We start from the raw sequence: 18,656 nt of genomic DNA, 5'->3' as shown, positions 1-18,656 counted from the left end.
AGGGGGCGGAGCCTATCTCCTCAGCACACTGGCGCCATTTTCTCTCACAGCTCAGTTGGAGGGAAGCTCCCTGGCTCTCCCCTGCAGTTACTACACTACAGAAAGGGGTTAAAAAAGAGAGGGGGGCACTAATTAGGCGCAGTATAACAATACAGCAGCTATAAGGGGAAAAACACTTATATAAGGTTATCCCTGTATATATATATATATATATATAGCGCTCTGGTGTGTGCTGTCATACTCTCCCTCTGTCTCCCCAAAGGGCTAGTGGGGTCCTGTCCTCTATCAGAGCATTCCCTGTGTGTGTGCTGTGTGTCGGTACGTTGTGTCGACATGTATGAGGAGGAAAATGATGTGGAGGCAGAGAAATTGCCTTTAACAGAGATGTCACCCCCTAGGGAGTCGACACCTGAGTGGATGAGCTTATGGAAGGAATATGTGACAGTGTCAGCTCTTTACAAAAGATTGATGACATGAGACAGCCGGCGACTCAGCCTGTGCCTGTCCAGGTGTCTCAAAAGCCATCAGGGGCTCTAAAACGCCCGTTACCGCAGATGGCAGATACAGACGCCGACACGGATACTAACTCCAGTGTCGACGATTAAGAGACGAATGTGACTTCCAGTAGGGCCACACGTTACATGATTGAGGCTATGGAAAATGTTTTTACACATTTCTGATAATACCAGTACCACTAAAAAAGGTATTATGTTGGGTGAGAAAAAACTGCCTGTAGTTTTTCCTGCATCTGAGAAATTAAATGAAGTGTGTGATGATGCGTGGGTTTCCCCCGATAAAAACTGTTAATTCCTAAAAAGTTATTAGCATCATACCCCTTCCCGCCAGAGGATAGGGCACGTTGGGAAACACCCCCTAGGGTGAATAAAGCGCTCACACGCTTGTCTAAACAGGTGGCACTACCGTCCCCGGATACGGCTGCCCTTAAGGAACCTGCTGATAGAAAGCAGTAAAATGTATATACACTCACACGGGTGTGATACTGCGACCAGCAATCGCCTCAGCCTGGATGTGCAGTGCTGGGGTGGCTTGGTCGGATTCCCTGACTAACAATATTGATACCCTAGATAGGGACAATATATTACTGACTATAGAGCATTTAAAAGATGCATTTCTATATATGCGTGATGCACAGAGGGATATTTGCCGACTGGCATCAAGAGTAAGTGCGCTGTCCATTTCTGCCAGAAGAGGGTTATGGACAAGACAGTGGTCAGGTGATGCTGATTCCAAAAGGCATATGGAGGTATCGCCTTATAAAAGGGAGGAGTTATTTGGGGTAGGTCTAACAGACCTGGTGGCCACGGCAACGGCTGGGAAATCCACATTTTTACCCCAGGTAGCCTCTCAACATAAGAAGTCCTTTGGGCCCCATAAGGGCAAGCGGGCAAAAGGCTCCTCATTTCTGCCCCGTGGCAGAGGGAGAGGAAAAAGGCTGCAGCAAACAGCCAGTTCCCAGGAACAGAAGCCCTCTCCCGTTTTCTGCAAAGTCCTCAGCATGACGCTGGGGCTTTGCAAGCGGACTCAGGCACGGTGGGGGCCCGTCTCAAAAATTTCAGCGTGCAGTGGGCTCACTCACAGGTGGACCCCTGGATCCTTCAGGTGGTATCTCAGGGGTACAAATTGGAATTTGAGACGTCTCCCCTTCGCCGTTTCCTAAAGTCTGCTTTACCGACGTCTCCCTCCGACAGGGAGGCGATATGGGAAGCCATTCACAAGCTGTATTCCCAGCAGGTGATAATCAAGGTACCCCTCCTACAACAGGGAAAGGGGTATTATTCCACGCTGTTTGTGGTACCGAAGCCAGACGGCTCGGTGAGACCTAATTTAAATCTGAAATCCTTGAACACTTACATAAAAAGGTTCAAATTCAAGATGGAGTCACTCAGAGCGGTGATTGCAAACCTGGAAGAAGGGGATTATATGGTGTCTCTGGACATCAAGGATGCTTATCTCCATGTCCCAATTTACCCTTCTCACCAAGGGTACCTCAGGTTTGTGGTGCAGAACTGTCACTATCAGTTTCAGACGCTGCCGTTTGGTTTATCCACGGCACCCCGGGTCTTTACCAAAGTAATGGCCGAAATGATGATACTCCTTCGAAGGAAGGGAGTTTTAATTATCCCTTACTTGGACGATCTCCGGATAAGGGCAAGATCCAGGGAACAGTTGGTATTCGGGGTAGCACTATCTCAAGTAGTGTTGCGGCAGCACGGTTGGATTCTTAATATTCCAAAATCGCAGCTGATCCCGACGACACGTCTTCTATTCCTAAGGATGATCCTGGACACAGTCCAGAAAAAGGTGTTTCTCCAGGAGGAGAAAGCCAGGGAGTTATCCGAACTAGTCAGAAACCTCCTAAAACCAGGCCAAGTGTCAGTGCATCAGTGCACAAGGGTCCTGGGAAAAATGGTGGCTTCCTACGAAGCAATTCCATTCGGCAGATTCCACGCAAGAACTTTCCAGTGGGACCTGCTGGAAAAATGGTTCGGATCGCATCTTCAGATGCATCAGCGGATAACCCTGTCACCAAAGACAAGGGTGTCTCTCCTGTGGTGGTTGCAGAGTGCTCATCTTCTAGAGGGCGCAGATTCGGCATTCAGGACTGGGTCCTGGTGACCACGGATGCCAGCCTGCGAGGCGGGGGAGCAGTCACACAGGGAAGAAATTTCCAGGGCTTGTGGTCAAGCCTGGAGACATCACTTCACATAAATATCTTGGAGCTAAGGGCCATTTACAATGCCCTAAGCCAAGCAAGACCTCTGCTTCAAGGTCAGCCGGTGCTGATCCAGTCGGACAACATCACGGCAGTCGCCCACGTAGACAGACAGGGCGGCACAAGAAGCAGGAGGGCAATGGCAGAAGCTGCAAGGATTTTTCGCTGGGCGAAAAATCATGTGATAGCATTGTCAGCAGTGTTCATTCCGGGAGTGGACAACTGGGAAACAGACTTCCTCAGCAGAAGTCTTCCACGTGATTGTAAACCGTTGGGAAAAACCAAAGGTGGACATGATGGCGTCCCGCCTAAACAAAAAATTGGACAGGTATTGCGCCAGGTCAAGGGACCCTCAGGCAATAGCTGTGGAAGCTCTGGTAACATCGTGGGTGTACCAGTCAGTGTATGTGTTCCCTCCTCTTCCTCTCTTACCAAAAGTACTGAGAATTATAAGACGGAGGGGAGTAAGAACTATACTCGTGGCTCCGGATTGGCCAAGAAGGACTTGGTACCCGGAACTTCAAGAGATGCTCACGGAGGACCCGTGGCCTCTACCTCTAAGAAGGGACCTGCTCTATCAAGGACCCTGTCTATTCCAAGACTTACCGCGGCTGCGTTTGACGGCAGGGCGGTTGAACGCCGGATCCTGAAGGAAAAAGGCATTCCGGATGAAGTCATCCCTACCCTGATCAAAGCCAGGAAGGATGTAACCGCAAAGCATTATCACCGCATTTAGCGAAAATATGTTGCGTGGTGCGAGGCCAGTAAGGCCCCGATGGAGGAATTTCAACTGGGTCGATTCCTGCATTTCCTGCAAACAGGAGTGTCTATGGGCCTAAAATTGGGGTCCATTAAGGTTCAAATTTCGGCCTGTCAATTTTCTTCCAGAAAGAACTAGCTTCAGTTCCTGAAGTTCAGACGTTTGTAAAAGGGGTACTGCATATACAGCCTCCTTTTTGTGCCTCCAGTGGCACCTTGGGATCTTAATGTAGTTTTGGGGTTCCTAAAGTCACAATGGTTTGAACCACTTGAATCTGTGGAGTTAAAATATCTCACATGGAAAGTGGTCATGCTGTTGGCCCTGGCCTCGGCCAGGCGCGTGTCAGAATTGGCGGCTTTATCCTGTAAAAGCCCTTATCTGATCTTCCATTCAGGCAGGGCGGAATTGAGGACTCGTCCTCATTTTCTTCCTAAGGTGGTTTCAGCGTTTCATCTGAACCAACCTATTGTGGTACCTGCGGCTACTAGTGACTTGGAGGACTCCAAGTTGTTGGACATAGTCAGGGCCCTGAAAATATATGTTTCCAGGACGGCTGGAGTCAGAAAATCTGACTCGCTGTTTATCCTGTATGCACCCAACAAGTTTGGTGCTCCTGCTTTTAAGCAGACTATTGCTCGTTGGATTTGTAATACAATTCAGCTTGCACATTCTGTGGCAGGCCTGCCACAGCCAAAATCTGTAAAAGCCCATTCCACAAGGAAGGTGGGCTCATCTTGGGCGGCTGCCCGAGGGGTCTCGGCTTTACAATCTTTGCCGAGCAGCTACTTGGTCAGGGGCAAACACGTTTGAAAAATTCTACAAATTTGATACCCTGGCTGAGGAGGACCTGGAGTTCTCTCATTCGGTGCTGCAGAGTCATCCGCACTCTCCCGCCCGTTTTGGGAGCTTTGGTATAATCCCCATGGTCCTTACGGAGTTCCCAGCATCCACTAGGACGTCAGAGAAAATAAGAATTTACTTACCGATAATTCTATTTCTCGTAGTCCGTAGTGGATGCTGGGCGCCCATCCCAAGTGCGGATTGTCTGCAATACTTGTACATAGTTATTGTTAACTAAATCGGGTTATTGTTGCTGTGAGCCATCTATCCAGAGGCTCCTCTGTTATCATGCTGTTAACTGGGTTCAGATCACAGGTTGTACAGTGTGATTGGTGTGGCTGGTATGAGTCTTACCCGGGATTCATAAATCCTTCCTTATTGTGTACGCTCGTCCGGGCACAGTATCCTAACTGAGGCTTGGAGGAGGGTCATAGGGGGAGGGGCCAGTGCACACCAGGTAGTCCTAAAGCTTTACTTTTGTGCCCAGTCTCCTGCGGAGCCGCTATCCCCCATGGTCCTTACGGAGTTCCCAGCATCCACTACGGACTACGAGAAATAGAATTATCGGTAAGTAAATTCTTATTTAAAGATGCTGTCTTAAGAGATATATATATATATATATATATATATATATATATATATATAAAACATGCCCAAAGAGGCATGAGTCTACTGGGTCCTAGAGTCAAAGCTATGTCGATTTCTGCTTGACGTGTCCTGTAGAATATGCAATGGACAAATGATGCCGGCTTAAGAGGCATATGGAAGGCTGAGGATTGTGTGGAGAAGGGTTCTCGTACCTGATCTCCACAGCTATAGCTGGTAATTCTGATATTTTGCCTTATATTCCTGCACAGCCTAGGAAAGCACGACATTATCAAATGCAGCTTTTCGAACAAAGAAACAAGAAAGTCCGAGGTGCGTCCTTTCTTGCCAAAGGAAAGAAGCTGCACAACACAGCTAGTTCCCACGAACAGAAGTCCTCCCCGGCCTCTACAAAATCCACCGCATGTCGCTGGGGCTCCACAGGCGGAGCTAGGCCCGGTGGGGGCACAACTTCGTAAGTTCAGCCACAAGTGGGTTCACTCCCAGTTGGATCCCTGGGCAATAGATATTGTGTCTCAGGGATACAAGCTGGACTTTGAGGAGATGCCCCCTCACCGACGGCCCTGCCGGCTTCCCCCCACGAGAGGGAAACAGTGTTAACTGCAATTCACAAATTGTATCTTCAACAGGTAGTGGTCAAGGTTCTCCTCCTTCAACAAGGAGGGGGTTATTATTCGACCATGTTGTAGTCCCGAAACCAGACGGTTCGGTCAGACCCATATTGAATTTAAAATCCCTGAACATATACCTGAAAAGGTTCAAGTTCAAGATGTAATCGCTCAGAGCGGTCATTGCAAGCCTGAAAGGGGGAGATTTCATGGTGACTCTGGACATAAAGGATGCATACCTTCATGTCCCCATTTATCCACCTCATCAGGCGTACCTCAGATTTACGGTACGGGATTGTCATTACCAATATCAGACGTTGCCGTTTGGTCTCTCCACGGCCCCGAGAATATTCACCAAGGTAATGGCGGAAATGATGGTGCTCCTGCGGAAGCAAGGTGTCACTATTGTCACGTACTTGGACGATCTCCTCATAAAAGCGAGATCAAGAGAGCAGTTGCTGAACAGCGTATCACTTTCTCTGGAAGTGTAACGGCAAAACGGCTGGATTCTGTATATTCCAAAGTCGCAGTTGGTTCCTACAGCTCATCTGCCTCTCCTAGGCATGATCCTAGACACAGACCAGAAAAGGGTTTATCTCCCGATAGAGAGAGCTCAGGAGCTCATGACACTGGTCAGGAATTTATTAAAACCAAAACGGGTGTCAGTGCATCACTGCACTCGAGTCCTGGGAAGGATGGTGGCATCATACGAGGCCATTCCCTTCGGCAGGTTCCATGCGAGGACCTTCCAATGGGACTTACTGGACAAGTGGTCCGGATCACATCTTCAGATGCATCGGTTAATCACCCTATCCCCCAGGGTCAGGGTGTCTCTCCTGTGGTGGCTGCAGAGTGCTCACCTTCTCGAAGGTCGCAGATTCGGCATTCAGGACTGGGTCCTGGTGACCACGGATGCAAGCCTCCGAGGGTGGGGGGCAGTCACACAGGGAAGAAATTTTCAAGGTCTGTGGTCAAGTCAGGAGACTTGCCTTCACATCAACATCCTGGAACTAAGGGCCATATACAACGCCCTACGTCAAGCGGAGTCCCTGCTTCGCGACCAACCGGTTCTGATCCAGTCAGACAACATCACCGCAGTGGCTCATGTAAACCACCAAGGCGGCACAAGGAGCAGGGTGGCGATGGTAGAAGCCACCAGACTTCTTCGCTGGGCGGAGAATAACGTAAGTGCACTGTCAGCAGTGTTCATTCCGGGAGTGGACAACTGGGAAGCAGACTTCCTCAGCAGGCACGACCTCCACCCGGGAGAGTGGGGACTTCATCAAGAAGTCTTCTCGCAGATTGCAAGTCGGGGGGAACTGCCACAGGTGGACATGATGGCATCCCGCCTCAACAAAAAGCTACAGAGATATTGCGCCAGGTCAAGAGACCCTCAGGCGATAGCTGTGGACGCACTGGTGACACCGTGGGTGTTCCAGTCGGTCTATGTATTTCCTCCTCTTCCTCTCATACCCAAGGTGCTGAGAATCATAAAAAGAGGAGTGAGAACAATACTCATTGTTCCGGATTGGCCAAGAAGGACTTGGTATCCAGATCTGCAAGAAATGCTCACAGAGGACCCGTGGCCTCTGCCTCTAAGACAGGACTTGTGCAACAGGGGCCCTGTCTGTTCCAAGACTTACCGCGGCTGCGTTTGACGACATGGCGGTTGAACGCCGGATCCTAGCAGAAAAAGGTATTCCGGATGAGGTCATTCCTACGCTGATAGAGGCTAGGAAGGATGTGACGGCTCAACATTATCACCGTATATGGCGAAAATATGTTGCTTGGTGTGAGGCCAGGAAGGCTCCTACGGAGGAATTCCAGCTGGGCCGTTTCCTTCACTTCCTACAGTCGGGAGTGACTTTGGGCCTGAAATTGGGTTCCATTAAGGTCCAGATTTCGGCTCTATCCATTTTCTTTCAAAAAGAACTGGCTTCTCTGCCTCACGTTCAGACGTTTGTAAAGGGAGTGCTGCATATTCAGCCCCCTTTTGTGCCTCCAGTGGCACCTTGGGATCTTAACGTGGTGTTGAGTTTCCTGAAATCACACTGGTTTGAACCACTCAAAACGGTGGAAGTAAAATATCTCACGTAGAAGGTGGTCATGCTATTGGCCTTGGCTTCGTCTAGGCGTGTGTCAGAATTGGCGGCTTTGTCACATAAAAGCCCTTATCTGGTTTTCCATGCGGATAGAGCAGAATTGCGGACCCGCCCACAATTTCTGCCGAAAGTGGTTTCATCCTTTCATATAAACCAACCTATTGTGGTGCCTGTGGCTACTACTGACTTGGAGGATTCCGAGTCACTGGATGTGGTCGGGGCTTTGAAGGTTTATGTAGCCAGAACGGATAAACAGAATCTTTGTTTATCCTGGATGCTTCCAACAAGCTTGGGGCGCCTGCTTCAAAGCAAACTATTGCTCGCTGGATCTGTAACCCGATTCAGCAGGCTCATTCTGCGGCTGGGTTGCCGCTGCCTAAATCGGTTAAGGCCCATTCCACAAGGAAGGTGGGCTCTTCTTGGGCGGCTGCCCGAGGGATCTCGGCATTACAGCTTTGCCGAGTGGCTACTTGGTCAGGTTCAAACACCTTTGCAAAGTTCTACAAGTTTGATACTCTGGCTGAGGAGGACCTTGTGTTTGCTCATTCGGTGCTGCAGAGTCATCCGCACTCTCCCGCCCGTTTGGGAGCTTTGGTATAATCCCCATGGTCCTTACGGAGTCCCCAGCATCCACTAGGACGTTAGAGAAAATAAGATTTTACTTACCGGTAAATCTATTTCTCGTAGTTCGTAGTGGATGCTGGGCGCCCGTCCCAAGTGCGGACTTCTTCTGCAATGCTTGTATATAGTTATTGCTTAAATAAGGGTTATGTTATAGTTGCATCAGAGTTTATCTGATGCTCTTTGATTGTTCATACTGTTAACTGGGTAAAGTTATCACAAGTTATATAATGTGATTGGTGTGGCTGGTATGAGTCTTACCCTGGATTCACAAAATCCTTTCCTTGTACTGTCAGCTCTTTTGGGCACAGTTTCTCTAACTGAGGTCTGGAGGAGGGACATAGAGGGAGGAGCCAGAGCACACCAGAATCTAAATTCTTTCTTAAAGTGCCCATGTCTCCTGCGGAGCCCGTCTATGCCCCATGGTCCTTACGGAGTCCCCAGCATCCACTACGGACTACGAGAAATAGATTTACCGGTAAGTAAAATCTTATTTTTACAGATAATGTCCCAAGGGTACAAACTGGAGTTTCAAGACGTTCCCCCTCGCCGATTTTTCAAATCTGCCTTACCAGCTTCTCTTCCGGACAGGGAGGTAGTATGCGACGCAATACAAAAGTTGTGTCAAAATCAGGTCATTGTCATGGTTCACCCGTCACAACAGGGAGAAGGCTTTTATTCAAGCCTGTTCGTGGTCCCGAAGCCGGACGGCTCGGTCACACCGATCCTAAACCTGAAATCCCTCAATTTCTACCTAAAAAAATATTCAAATTCAAGATGGAGTTTCTCTGAGCAGCGATCTCCAGTCTGGAGGAAGTGGATTTTATGGTGTCGGTGGACATAAAGGATGCCTACTTGCATGTTCCATTTATCCTCCGCATCAGGCTTACCTGAGGTTTGCAATTCAGGATTGTCATTACCAATTTCAGACGTTGCTGTTTGGTCTGTCCACGGCTCCGAGGATTTTCACCAAAGTGATGGCGGAAATGATGGTTCTCCTTTGCAAGCAAGGAGTCACGATTATCCCGTACTTGGACGATCTCCTGATAAAGGCGAGATCCAGGGACCAGTTGGTGCAAAACATTGCACTATCCCTGACAGTTCTTCAACAACATGGTTGGCTCCTAAACTTGCCAAAATCACAATTGATTCCGACGACGCGGTTGCCGTTTTTGGGAATGATACTGGACACAGAACTACAGAGTTTTTCTTCCACTGGAAAAGGCTCTGGAACTTCAGTCTGGTCAAACAAATTCTGAACCCAGCAAGAGTGTCAATCTATCAATGCACTCGGTTGCTTGGGAAGATGGTTGCGGCCTACGAGGCCATTCAGTTTGGCAGATTCCATGCCAGAGTGTTTCAGTGGGACCTGTTGGACAAGTGGTCCGGATCCCACCTGCAAGCGGCAATGGCAGAAGCCACAAAGGTTCTCCGCTGGACGGAAAAGCATACAAGCGCTCTGTCAGCAATCTTCATTCCAGGAGTGGACAACTTTCTAGAGCTTTGGTGTAACCCCATGGTTCTAATGGTGACCCCAGCATCCTGTAGGACATATGAAAAAATGGTATTTTAATACCTACCGGTAAATCCTTTTCTCTTAGTCCGTAGAGGATGCTGGGCACCTGTCCCAGTGCGTACTGTATCTGCAGTTATTAGTTGTGGTTACACACATGTTGTGTTACATTTATAGTCAGCCTGTTGCTGAAATTGTTCATGCCATTGGCTTGTGTTCTGTTGAATGCCACGTTGTGCGGCATGCTTGAGGTGTGAGCTGGTATGAATCTCACCTTAGTTTAACAATAAATCCTTTCCTTGAATTGTCCGTCTCCCTGCGCACAGTTCCTATAACTGGAGTCTGGAGGAGGGGCATAGAGGGAGGAGCCAGTTCACACCCTTTTGAAAGTCTTAAAGTGCCCATGTCTCCTGCGGATCCCGTCTATACCCCATGACCCCAGCATCCTCTATGGACTAAGAGAAAAGTATTTACCGGTAGGTATTAAAATCCCATTATTGCCTTTGCCGTCAACGTCAAAAGAGGGATGGTTTTCTGAAAACCATATTGTCTCTGTCTGGGTCAGTCATAAGGCCAGCCATGACTTCACCTTGCAATCTGCAGCACACCACACTGGATGGGCCCAATCTCACTAGATTTTGGAAGCTAAGCAGTGTTGGGCCTGGTTAGTTCTTGGATGGGAGACCACCTTGGAATACCAGGTGCTGTAGGTACACTGGGCTAAGGTTCTGGAAGACAGGTTTTTCAGCGCCTGCAAGGGTGCAAGAATCCCATATAGCTCATCTGGAAACTAATGTTCTAGGGCATCAGCATTAACAATAGTTGCTCGCAGAGCAGTGTTGCTTACATACATGAAAAGCTGATTCAGAATCAAAGAAGGTTCTGGAAAATTTGCCTTTGGCTGGAAGTTTCTGTTTGGTAAGGAGTTAACAACAGATATTCTGAAGTCAAAATCAGACTACCAAGAAGGTCATGTTTCCTTCCACATATAACCCCAAACATAGGGGGTCCGGTTTTCGGCCTTGTCGGTCATAAAGGAACATAACAGTCCCAATACAATAAGTTTAGTAAGGCAAAGAAGCAAAGGCAACCAGAGGGCCAGCTTCCAAACCAGAGGATAAGCCATCAGAATGAGGGTGCGGGCCTCCTTCTGGGGGACCCCAGGATAGGGGGCCAACTTCTTCAGTTTGCACAGATCTGGTAACAGTTTACAAACAGATGCATGGGTGCAAGAAGCGGTATCTCTAGGTTATGTTTCTCTTCAAGAAGCATCCTCCTAGAAGTATTCTGTTCCAGTCCGTCTCGGGTATAGGTGAAGGACAGGGGTTTGCAAGAAGCAGTTCAGAAATTGCTTTGGTCAGGAATAGGCATTCCAGTAACCCCTGCACAATAGGGACGGGGTTTTACTCCAACCGGGTTTGGGTTCAGAAGGATCCTTTCACCCCAATCTCAAAATCCTAAACAAATAAGTTTGGGTACCACGGTTCACAGGGAGACGTTGCGCTCCATAGTTTTGGCATGGAGCCAGGGAATTACAGGGTATCCCTGGATAGTCAGGATGTTTACCTACAGGTTCCTATAGCACTGTTCCATCAGTGTTATCTCAAGGTTCACCATCCTCCAGCAACATTTTCAGTTCCAGACCTTACCCTTGGGGTTAGCCACAACCTCCAGAGTATTTACCAAAATTATGATGATTATGGCAGCTTATCTCTGCAGGAAGGGGATAAGGAAATTGTCATACTTCGACAACCTTTTTTTTCTCTTACGTCCTAAAGGATGCTGGGGACTCCGTAAGGACCATGGGGTATAGACGGGCTCTGCAGGAGACATGGGCACCTAAAAGAACTTTCTAGTATGGTGTGCACTGGCTCCTCCCTCTATGCCCCTCCTCCAGACCTCAGTTAGATCTTGTGCCCAGAGGAGATAGGGTGCATTACAGGGAGCTCTCCTGAGTTTTCTGTAAAAAGAATTTTGTTAGGTTTTTTATTTTCAGGGAGCTCTGCTGGCAACAGACTCCCTGCATCGTGGGACTGAGGGGAGAGAAGCAGACCCATTTCTTAAGAGTTAAGGGCTCTGCTTCTTAGGCTACTGGACACCATTAGCTCCAGAGGATTCCCTACACAGGACAGGGTACGTTGGGAATCCTCTCTCACAGTGGACAAAGCCTTAGCACGCCTTTCCAAGAAGGTGGCGCTACCGTCCCCTGACACAGCGGCCCTCAAAGATCCTGCGGACCGCAGGCAAGAGACTACACTAAAGTCTATCTACACTCATACTGGTACTTTGCTTAGACCGGCAATTGCGTCGGCATGGGTATGTAGTGCAGTAGCAGCTTGGACGGATACACTGTCAGCTGACCTTGATACCCTAGATAGGGATACAATTTTGTTAACATTGGCTCATATTAAGGACGTAGTCTTATATATGAGGGACGCTTAAAGAGACATTGGTTTACTGGGTTCAAGAGCCAATGCTATGGCTATTTCGGCAAGAAGAGCCTTATGGATCCGCCAATGGACGGGGGATGCAGACTCAAAAAGGCATATGGAGGTTTTACCTTACAAAGGTGATGTATTGTTTGGGGACGGCCTTGCGGTCCTGATCTCTATAGCTACCGCGGGTAAGTCGACCTTTTTACCTTTTGTTCCCCAACAGCAAAAGAAACCCCCACAATATCAGATGCAGTCCTTTCTGTCGCATAGATCCAGAAGAGGTCGGGGCTCCTCTTTCCTCGCCAGAGGTAAGGGTAGAGGCAAGAGGACACCTGCTGCGGCTGGTTCCCAAGAGCAGAAGTCCTCCCCGGCTTCCGCTAAGTCTACCGTATGACGCTGGGGCTCCCCTGCGGGAGTCCGCACAGGTGGGGGCACGCCTTCGACTATTCAGCCAAGTCCGGGTTCAGTCAGACGTGAACCCTTGGGTGATAGAAATAGTCTCCCAGGGCTACAAGCTGGAATTCGAAGAGGTGCCCCCACGCCGATTTTTCAAGTCGGCCTTACCAGCTTCTACCCCAGAGCGGGAAGTAGTGCTAGCTGCAATTCAAATGCTGTGTCAACAGCGAGTGATTATCAGGGTTCCCCTGAGCCAACAGGGAAAAGGGTATTATTCAACCCTATTTGTGGTTCCGAAGCCAGATGGTTCGGTCAGGCCCATTTTAAACCTAAAATCCCTAAACCTGTACCTGAAAAGATTCAAATTCAAGATGGAATTGCTCCGAGCGGTGATAGCCTGCCTGGAAGGGGGGGATTTTATGGTGTCACTGGACATTAAAGGATGCTTACCTTCATGTCCCCATATATCCCTCTCATCAGGAGTACCTGAGATTCGCGGTACAGGTTTGTCATTATCAGTTTCAGACGTTGCCGTTTGGGCTGTCCACGGCCCCGAGGATTTTCACCAAGATAATGGCGGAAATAATGGTGATCCTGCGCAAGCGAGGAGTCACAATTATCCCATACTTGGACGATCTCCTGATAAAAGCGAGATCAAGAGAGCAATTACTGGAGAACGTGTCACTCTCTCAGAGAGTGCCTCAACAACATGGGTGGATTCTCAATCTACCAAAGTCACAGTTGGTTCCGACAACTCGACTACCGTTCCTAGGCATGATACTGGACACGGAACAAAAGAAAGTTTTCCTCCCGTTGGAAAAAGTCCAGGACCTCCAGAACATGGTCCGAGAACTACTAAAGCCGAAAAGAGTGTCAGCTCATCAATGCACTCGGGTTCTGGGGAAAATGGTGGCAACTTACGAGGCCATTCCCTTTGGTAGGTTCCATGCAAGGACGTTTCAATGGGATCTTCTGGACAAATGGTCCGGGTCCCATCTGCAATTACATCAAAAAATAACACTGTCCCCCAGGGCCAGGGTGTCTCTTCTATGGTGGCTACAAAGTGCTCACCTTCTAGAGGGTCGCAGGTTCGGCATTCAGGACTGGATCCTGGTAACCACGGACGCAAGCCTCCGAGGATGGGGAGCAGTCACCCAAGGAAGAAATTTTCAGGGACTATGGTCAGACCAGGAGTCCTGTTTACACATCAACGTGTTGAAGCTAAGGGCCATATACAATGGCCTTCGACAAGCGGAGAATCTTCTTCGCAACCTACCGGTTCTGATTCAATCAGACAATGTCACAGCAGTAGCTCATGTGAACCGCCAAGGCGGGACAAGAAGCAGAGTCGCGATGGCGGAAGCCACCAGGATTCTTCGCTGGGCGGAAAATCACGTAAGCGCTCTGTCAGCTGTCTTCATTCCGGGAATGGACAACTGGGAAGCAGACTTCCTCAGCAGACATGATCTCCATCCAGGAGAGTGGGGACTTCATCAAGAAGTCTTTGCAAAGATAACGGGTCTCTGGGGAGTTCCTCAAATAGACATGATGGCGTCACGCCTCAACAAGAAGCTTTGGAGATATTGTGCCAGGTCCCGGGACCCTCAGGCAATAGCAGTAGACGCTCTGGTAACGCCATGGGTGTTCCAGTCGGTCTATGTGTTTCCTCCGCTTCCTCTCATCACAAAAGTGTTGAGGATCATAAGACGAAAAAGAGTACAGACAATACTCATTGTTCCAGACTGGCCTCGAAGGGCCTGGTACTCAGATCTTCAGGAGATGCTCACAGAAGATCCTTGGCCTTTTCCTCTAAGAGAGGACCTGTTACAGCAGGGGCCCTGTCTGTTCCAAGACTTACCGTGGTTACGTTTGACGGCATGGCGGTTGAACGCCGGATCCTAGTGGAGAAGGGTATTCCGGAGGAGGTCATACCTACTCTAATAAAGGCTAGGAAGGAGGTGACGGCAAAACATTATCACCGTATCTGGCGGAAATATGTCTCTTGGTGTGAAACCAAGAATGCTCCTACGGAAGATTTCCATCTGGGTCGTTTTCTCCACTTCCTACAGACAGGAGTGGATATGGGCCTAAAGTTAGGCTCTGTTAAAGTACAGATTTCGGCTTTGTCAATATTCTTTCAGAAGGAATTGGCTTTTCTTCCAGAAGTCCAGACTTTTGTAAAATGAGTACTGCACATCCAGCCTCCTTTTGTGCCCCCAGTGGCACCATGGGACCTGAACGTGGTGTTGCAGTTCTTTGAATCATACTGGTTTGAACCCCTTAAAACGGTGGAGTTAAAATTTCTCACCTGGAAGGTGGTCATGTTGTTAGCCTTGGCATCTGCGAGGCGTGTGTCAGAATTGGCGGACTTGTCTCACAAGAGCCCTTACTTGATTTTTCATGTGGATAGAGCGGAATTGAGGACTCGTCCTCAATTTTTACCCAAGGTGGTGTCTTCATTTCATATGAACCAACCTATAGTGGTGCCTGTGGCTACGAGTGACTTGGAGGATTCCATGTCCCTGGATGTAGTCAGGGCCTTAAAAATGTATGTAGCCGGGACGGCAAGAATTAGGAAAACAGATGCATTGTTTGTCCTGTATGCAGCCAACAAGATTGGCGCGCCTGCTTCGAAGCAGACTATTGCTCGCTGGATCTGTAACACGATTCAGCAGGCTTATGTTACGGCTGGATTGCCGTTACCGCATTCAGTAAAGGCCCATTCCACTAGGAAGGTGGGCTCTTCTTGGGCGGCTGCCCGGGGCGTCTCGGCATTACAGCTTTGCCGAGCAGCAACTTGGTCGGGGTCAAACACTTTTGCTAAATTCTACAAGTTTGATACCCTGGCTGATGAGGACCTAGCATTTGCTCAGTCGGTGCTGCAGAGTCATCCGCACTCTCCCGCCCGATTGGGAGCTTTGGTATAAACCCCATAGTCCTTACGGAGTCCCCAGCATCCTCTAGGACGTAAGAGAAAATAAGATTTTAAACCTACTGGTAAATCTTTTTCTCTTAGTCCGTAGAGGATGCTGGGCGCCCGTCCCAGTGCGGAAAATCTGCAAGACTTGTATATAGTTATTGCTTACATAAGGGTTATGTTACAGTTAGAATCGGTCTTGGACCGATACTGTTGTTTGTTCATACTGTTAACTGGTTAGGTGTATTCCAGGTTATATGGTGTGATTGGTGTGGGCTGGTATGAATCTTGCCCTTAGATTAACAAAATCCTTTCCTCGTATTGTCCATCTCCTCTGGGCACAGTTCTCTAACTGAGGTCTGGAGGAGGGGCATAGAGGGAGGAGCCAGTGCACACCATACTAGAAAGTTCTTTTAGGTGCCCATGTCTCCTGCGGAGCCCGTCTATACCCCATGGTCCTTACGGAGTCCCCAGCATCCTCTACGGACTAGGAGAAAAAGATTTACCGGTAGGTTTAAAATCTTATTTTATCCTGGCACAGGAAAGGCTTCTGTGCCATCTCCAACAGACAATGACTTGTCTGCAGAGGCACTGGTGGTTCATGAATTGGGCAAAGTCATCTCGGGTTCCGTCACAACGGATGACTCACTGTAGGGCTGTACTGAATTCCAGTCTGCAGAAAATGGATTACCTCGGAACAAGATATCCAAGGTACAATCAAGTACTCAGTAGTTGTTACACAGTCAAACGATATCAATCCACGCAGCTATGCGACTGATGGGTTTGATAGTGTCAAAATTTGACATGGTGGAGTATGCACAGTTCCACTCAAGACCTCGGCAGCGTCCGATTCTAGCCAGATGGAATGGAATACATCAGACAGTAAAGAAACAGACTATGGTACTTTCACACTAGGTAAGAAAGTCATCAGCCTGATGGCTATAGACATCCTATCTAGACAAAAGGAGAATCTTTTGGATATCAGATGGGAGATCCTGACAACAGATGCCAGTTTCCAGGGCTGGGGAGCAGTGTCCGTAAGATTATGGTTCCAGAGACAATGGACCATAGACTAAAGTTGCCTGCCAATAAATCTGTTAGCACTTCGGGCCATATACAGATGGGTCCACGTTTATCTTGACCTTTAATAGGATTAACGGAGACTGGCCAGTCAGACTTAATCCCCTGCTGTAATGACTTAATCCCCTGCTCTATTGTTTTCTGTATTGTATTGCAGCTGAGAACAATAGATCATGGGTTTATGCTAATAAATCATGTTGTGCCTAGGCGCCGAAAACTAGTCAAGATAACCATGGACCCATCTGTACATGGCACTGATTCAGGCAAGAGACACTCTTCAAGGAAGACCAGTCCAGATCCGCTCGGACAATTTAACGGCGGGGGCGTACCTCAACTATCAGGGAGGAACTCGAAGCCAATCAGCAATGAAGGAGGTAAGTCACATACTAAAGTGGGCAGAACTCCATCTTCCAGCATTGTCCGCAGTATTCGTTTCGGGAGTCCTAAACTGGGAAGCAGGTTTTCTCAGTCGACACGCATTTAAGCAAGTGAATGGGCTCTACACCTGGAAGTCTTTCAGACTCTGGTAGACAAGTGGGGTTTGCCAGAGATAGATCTCATGGCGCCCCATCTGAACAACTAAGTGCCTGCCTATGGGGCAAGAACAAAGGATCCCGGAGCTATCTTTGTGGACGCCTTGTCAGTGAAATGGGAGTTTGATCTGGGGTATTTATTTCCTCCGATCATCCTGCTACCAGGGTGGTGAGGAAGATAAAAGAAGCAAATGGTACCGTGATTCTAATAGCTCTGGCTTGGCCCAGAAGGCAGTGGTACACAGATCTACAGAGAATGTCAGTGGATGCTCCACGTCTGCTCCCTCAATGTCCAGATCTACTAATGCAGGGTCCTTGTTATCACAGACATCTGGATCGACTGCTCTTGAAATCTCTATCCTGAAGTCAAGAGGATTCTCGCTACAGGTAAATTCAAACATTGCACAGAGCAAGGAAACCCTCCTCAGCTCGCATTTATCACCGAATATGGCAGGCCTAGGCCTGTATTCATGGTGCAGTGAAAGAAATATGGACCCAAAAAGTTTCCTGGGTCTTAGATTTCCTTCAGGCAGGAATGGATAAGGGTTTGAAGATGGCTTCCTTGAGAGTACAAGTATCAGCATTAACTGTAGGGTTCCAAAAGAAAAATTGGCAATTTACAGAATGTGCGTACTTTTTCCAGGGAATGCTGTGCATTCAACCTCATTTTGTTCCTCCTACAGTGCCTTGGGACTTAGGTCTAGTCCTCAAAGCCCTTCAAGTTGCTCTGTTTGAACCACTTAATAAAGTGGATCTTAAATGGTTGACAGCTAACGTTCTCTTTCTACTGGCTATGGCGTCAGCTAGAAGAGTATCAGATTTAGGAGCGCTGTAATATTGTTCTCCTTTTCTGTTTTTTTTTTATCCAGATAAAGCAGTTCTCAGAACTAGGTCTGGGTATCTTCCTAAGGTGGTGTCTAAATTCCACCTTAATGAAGAAAATGTAGTCTCAGTTTTTCAAGTATTGGGATTTTCTGCGGGATATGCGTCGCGTGGATCTACGTGGATCGTAGTGCCATCAGAAAGACAGATTCTCTCCATTTTCTACTGAATTCACAAGAGAGGATGGCCTGCTACTAAATAGACGCTGGCTAGAGGGCTTCGAATTACTATTTCGGAAGCATACTCTCAAGCGGATCTCCCTGTTCCGGTTAATGTCTATGTTCACTCTACTCGTAAGGTAGGTCCATCATGGGCAGCACAACATGGTGCTTCAGCAGAACAGATATGTAAGGCAGCCACATAGTCTTTCATTAACACATTCATTAGACATTATGCTTGGATACTTTTGCCTCTCATGATTCTGAATTCGGGCGAAAGATTCTCCTGTCCAGTCAGGAGCGTCCCCACCACTAAAATTGCTTTGGGAAATCCCATTGTTATCCTGTGGATAACCTGTGGACCCTGCAGGAAAAATATACATTATGGTAAGAATTTACCGTTGATAACGGTATTTCTCCTAAGTCCACCCTGACGCACCTGATTTGAGGATATTGCTATTCACTAACCTC

The 18,656-nt window shown here is 48.2% G+C and overlaps 1 protein-coding gene and 1 pseudogene across 2 annotated transcripts in view; both read left to right on the top strand.

The window, feature by feature from the left end:
- The window catches only part of AZI2 (5-azacytidine induced 2), a 197,451-nt gene that overhangs the window by 117,772 nt on the left and 61,023 nt on the right, over positions 1–18,656 (top strand). The window lies entirely within an intron of this gene.
- On the top strand, positions 10,380–10,497 carry LOC134930077 (5S ribosomal RNA; annotated as a pseudogene).

Source organism: Pseudophryne corroboree, chromosome 5 (assembly GCF_028390025.1).
Source record: "Pseudophryne corroboree isolate aPseCor3 chromosome 5, aPseCor3.hap2, whole genome shotgun sequence".
Lineage (NCBI taxonomy): Eukaryota > Metazoa > Chordata > Amphibia > Anura > Myobatrachidae > Pseudophryne > Pseudophryne corroboree.
This window is presented reverse-complemented; position numbering and strand designations above follow the sequence as displayed.